Source organism: Amaranthus tricolor, chromosome 8 (genome assembly GCF_026212465.1).
Source record: "Amaranthus tricolor cultivar Red isolate AtriRed21 chromosome 8, ASM2621246v1, whole genome shotgun sequence".
NCBI classification, from domain to species: Eukaryota; Viridiplantae; Streptophyta; class Magnoliopsida; order Caryophyllales; family Amaranthaceae; genus Amaranthus; species Amaranthus tricolor.
This window is the reverse complement of record NC_080054.1, coordinates 9,556,229-9,562,228: the sequence shown is the minus strand read 5'-3', so window position 1 is coordinate 9,562,228 and position 6,000 is coordinate 9,556,229.

Here is a 6,000-nt window from a genome sequence, read left to right as displayed (position 1 = left end):
GGTCGTAAAGACCAAAAGTACACGTCAGCAAACGTCGCATACCAATTGATTAAATACAACAAGAGAAAGATTTAATAGCTGTCGATTTCAGAAAATACGCTTCGATCACGCTAACTAAGAATAATCAATTTCATGTAAAGGTTAGTCAGCCATACTGCTGTACTATCCAGCCATACTGCCGGTACAACTCCAATCTCCATAAGTGAGACATTACATTAGGGGGAGCTAACCCCTAAGCAAGTCTCTACCATAGACACTCGCCTTACTTCGGTGCCTATGGTTAAGTATACATACCCCCGCGGTGGCTCATAATGCCCCCATATACCGCGAGTATTTCATTTCCACCAATTGACGTCATACTACGTCCACTTTTAAGGTTAGTGAGGTCATACTACCTCTGCTTATCAAACAATGTATCAAAAATTATTTATTCGGAAAGATAACATTATTCATACTATATATATCCATGCTTTACTTTTGTATACCATTATTATATGATACATCGGACTAAATTCGAACTTCGCTGCGTGTACATACCTTAAGCAAGATAACCAACTCTCAAGCGTCCTATTCAATTCCTGGTCACGAATCGACTTCCTAAAAGGTTCAATCATATTCGGCAAATAAGCACACATACACACTTTCCTCAAATCAACCATAACACACACATACAATTACAACCACACCTAGAATACCACACACATCATGAACATCCATCACATACTATAACATGGTAAACGCACAAAACAGGACAGCATAGATAATCTGTCCAGAAATGCAATTTAAAACTGTCAAACTGCAAATCCGACTTCACCGTTGCGTCCGGAAGGCGTCAAAACCCCCGGGTACCAATTTTCATAATTCATAATGTATTCTAAGTATTTTTAACCTATTTTCAAGCCAAAAATTGTCCCAAAAACAGATTTTTTTTACATTTTTATAACCCTACGGGATTCACCAAAATTTCATCAACAAATGAATTCCAAATGGTACATTGCCTGTTAAATATCAATGACCAAATTTATATAATTCTTATGAACCATCTTTGAGATTAAATTCATTGTTCAACAATAATTTCTTTAACCACACACATTTTTTTTATATGAACATTCATTTTTATATATAAATTTCAAAATTACCCATCACACAAACCAATCCTATTCTTCACATATATGCATATCTAAAAACTCTAAAAAGAAACATTCTTCATCAATTTAGATAGAAAAATACATCCCATAATCATACATGAAATTTTAAATTCTTAAATTAAACATGAATTATAAGATAAAACATATAATAATCATAGAATTTTAAATTAAAACTTAAGAATCAACATAGATTAAGAATTACACTTACAATTGTAAAGGAAAACACCTATGATCAAGTGTAATAGAGTTAGGAATGTGGATTAGGAGGAATTTTGAAAGGATATGTTTTTTTTTTTGTGCTTGGAAACTTTAGAAATGAAAGGATGTCAAAATGAAAATGATTAAGGAATTAAGAAGGGTTAATTATATGGGATTAATGCCTTGATCCTTCATTACCCTGAGGGAGTTACAAGCTCCACCAAGAGTCCCTCCTATTTTCTTTTTTTTTTTTGAAAATAAAAGATGGGCTAAGGAAAAGTTTGGGCCCAAATAATTCTAATTGCCAAAAAGGATTGCAAATCTCATGACCAAGCCCAATAATAAATAAAATATATATATAGAAATAATATTACTAGTGAATTATTAAATATATCGGGAAGAAAATATCGAGAAAATATCGGGGTGTTACAGACTACCCTCCTTAAAAAGGTTTTGACCCCAAAACCACACTTATCATAACACATAACCACAAAACAAGTAAAACGAACTTAATCACTATACACACATACACAAATCAACCCAAAACATAAATCGCGCAAAAATCCTATCGCCTTCTACCCCCCTTAACGAAGTTACGTCCCCGTAACTTACTAACCCGAGAGAAAAGGTGAGGATACTACTCTCGCATGGAGTCTTCCGTCTCCCAGGTTGCCTCTTGTGAGCGGTGATTGGACAATAATACTTTAACCATGGTGATATCCCTCCGACGAGTACTACGGACCTTCTTATCCAATATCCCGACAGGCTGTTCCTCATAGGTTAGGCTCTCATCAAGTTCTAATGGCTCTGGATCTAATACATGAGAAGAGGCTGCGGCGTAACGCTTCAACTGAGAAATGTGAAAAACGTCGTGCACCTTACCCAGAGCATTAGGCAATGCTAACCGATAGGCTAACTTCCCTACTTTCTCCACAATATCATAAGGAACTATGAAACTTGGGCTTAACTTTCTACGAGCACCAAAGCGAACTACTCCTTTCATTGGAGACACACGAAGTAGAACCTTGTCACCCGCTTCAAATTCATCAGGCCGACGTCGGAGATCGGCGTACGATTTTTGTCTATCTTGGGCTGCTTTCATTTTCTCGCGAATTAACTTTACTTGTTCAGTCTTTTGAACAAGCATATCAGGTCCTAAGGTGACAGATTCAGTAAAATCATCCCAGCATACAGGACTACGGCACTTACGACCATAAAGTGCTTCAAACGTAGCCATTTGAATCGTAGCTTAGTAACTGTTATTATAAGAGAACTCTACCAGATCCAAATGTTCATCCCATGAACCTTGCCATTCTATGGCTATCGCTCTCATCATATCCTCCAGTATTTGATTGACGCGTTCCGTCTGACCATCGGTCATTGGGTGGAAGGACGTACTATGAAGAAGGGTGGTCTCCAACGCTTGTTGTAGTGATTTCCAGAAATGTGACAAATATTGAGTATCTCGATCAGAAACAATAGTAAGAGGTATTCCATGATAGCGAATCACGTACTTAATATAAGCACAAGCAAGTTGTTCCATATCCCACTTACAATTGATTGGAATAAACCTTGCCGACTTAGTAAGTCTGTCCACGATAACCCAAAGAGTATCATTAGCGGCTCTTGTTCGAGGCAAACCCAACACAAAGTCCATGGAAATGTCGTCCCACTTCCATACTGGAATTTCTAGAGGTTGTAATAATCCGGCAGGTCTCTTATGCTCACTCTTGACCTTTTGACACGTTAAGCACTTAGCAACAAATTCTGCAATATTATTTTTCATACCCGACCACCAAAGCATGCATTTTAAATCTTGATACATCTTGTCTCCACCAGGATCAACTGAGTATCTAGAATTATGAGCTTCGTTCAATAATTTTTCCTTCAAAGAGTCACACCCATTTGGTACACACCACCGTCCTTTAAAACGAAGACTACCATCCTCATGAATTGTAAAACCATCAGCTCTCCCTTCACTGATCTCCTCCCGAAGTTTAATGAACTTGGGGTCTTCCAGTTGCTTAGCCATAATCTCTTCGAAAAATGTAGGTTGAATGGACAATGCACTCAACTTGGCTTCCAACTCCCCTTCTTGGATTATCTCTAAGCTCATTCTCTCAAACTCCTTACACAATTCCTCAGAGGTTATTAATGCTGAGACTGAGTGCCTCGATTTTCTGCTCAAAGCATCAGCGACCACATTCGCACGGCCTTCATGATAAGCAATCTCCAAGTCATAATCACTGATAAGTTCTAACCAACGTCGTTGGCGCAAATTCAACTCGGATTGAGTGAACAAAAATTGCAAACTTTTATGGTCCGTGAAGATCTTGCATTTGACACTATAGAGATAATAACGCCAGATTTTTAATGCAAAAACCACAGCCGCTAATTCCAAGTCATGTGTTGGATAATTCACCTCATGAGTCTTCAGCTGATGCGAAGCATACGCCACTACTTTCCTATCTTGCATTAAAACACAACCTAATCCATGTTTGGAAACATCACTGTAGACGGAATATTCCAAAGATGGACCAGGTAAGGTCAACACTGAAGCTGTAGTTAATTTCTCCTTCAACAACTGAAATGCCTTCTCACACTCCTCGGTCCATTCGAACTTCTTCTCCTTCTTCATCAAGGATGTTAGCGGACGACCGACATGAAAAAAAAATCCTTCACAAAACGACGATAATACCCTACCAAGCCTAAGAAACTTTGAATATCCGTTACATTTCGGGGTGTAGACCAGTCCCTAACAGCTGCTACTTTTGCTGGATCAACGGAAATTCCTTTCTTAGAAACAATGTGACCTAGAAAAGCCACTTGCTCTAACCAAAATTCACACTTCGGAAACTTAGCATACAACTGATTCTCTCGCAGAATCTGCAAGACTATCCTTAAATGTTCTCGATGTTCTTCTGGGCTCTTAGAATACACCAACATATCATCAATGAACACCACCACACATTTATCGAGATACGCGTTGAAAACCCGATTCATCAATCCCATAAACGCCACCGGTGCGTTGGTCAACCCAAAAGGCATCACGGTGAATTCGAAGTGTCCATATCTGGTTCTAAAAGCTGATTTACTAATATCCTCCTCCTTAATACGTAAGTAATGATACCCTGACCGCAGATCAATCTTGGAAAAGACTCCTGCCCCTTGTAACTGATCAAAAAGATCATCAATCCGTGGTAATGGGTACTTATTCTTAACAGTGACCTTATTAAGTTCTCTGTAATCAATGCAGAGACGCATCGTTTCGTCTTTTTTTCCTTACAAAAAACACCGGGGCTCCCTAGGGCGACACACTGGGTCTTATATAACCCTTCTCCAACAACTCCTCCAATTGGACTTTCAATTCTTCCATCTCCCTTTGGGCCATTCGGTAAGGAGCTTTTGAAATTGGCCCTATCCCAGGGATTAAGTCAATCGAAAAGTCCACGTCCCTTCTTGGCGGCATACCAGGAAGTTCTTCTGGAAAAACATCCTTAAAATCACAGACCACCGGAATGTTCTCAAGTCGCACCTCCCGCTCCTTCACCTTACTTATACTACACAGAAACCTTGGTTGCCCTTGCTTGATTAACTTCCTGACCTTCAATAACGATACGATTTTGACCTTGAGTCCTTGGGAAGCTTTCTATATTTAACTTTCTCTCCTCGGGGTCCGCTTAGCGTTACAGATTGCCCCTCACAATCTATTACTACCTTATATCTACCCAACCAATTCATCCAAAGGATTACATCTAGACCTTCCATTTCCAAAGAAACAAATCACTCGAGAATTTTGTCTTTCCTATATTGACCGACACCCCACGAAAAAATATACTACAATGAAAGGTCTCTCCGGAAGGGATAGCAACTGAGAAAGATATTTTCTCGGGATTTTCCAATCCTAAGTCTTTAATTCTAGACTTAGAAATAAACGAGTACGATGCACCAGAATCAAAAAGAACATTAACAGACTTTGAATTGATGCAAAAAGTACCTGTGACCACATCGGACACTTGTGCTGCTTCCCTAGCGTTAACTGCTGATAGTCTGCCATTATTTTGAAAGAACGGGGTAGCGCCTTCTTGACTACCTCTTGTCCAGGAAAGTTCTCATTCCTAGCATTTTCTTGAGGTTGCTGAATTCCAGAATGATTTCTTTAAAACCTAAGGTTTGAGACACCCCCAGGGTTTCTACCAAAACAAACACCGTTTTGATTTCCATTTCCCGTGTCATTGCCACTCCGACCATTACCGAATCGTTGTTGTGGAAAACCTCTGTGATTCCCCCCTTGAGGTTCTTGTTGTCCCAATCGAGCATAACACTCATACATTCTATGACCCGATTTACCATAGTATGAATAGTCCACTAATGCTCCCTGACAATCTCTCCCTGGATGATTTTTCTGGCATCTCTTACAGTTATAAATTCTTTTCTTTCCATTGCGGTCATAAAGTGGTTTCTGTACCCTAGCCTCAGATATCGAACCTCTCCCACCTTTACTTGACTGTCCTGGCTAGCACACTTTTTCTTGATAACCCCATAGGTTTTGTGTTTCTTAAAGTGGTTTTGTGCATGATTACTCCTGCTCTCTGCATTATGGAACATAGGTTCCCTCCTTTTGTCCCCACTATGGGCCAACTTCTCCTGCTCC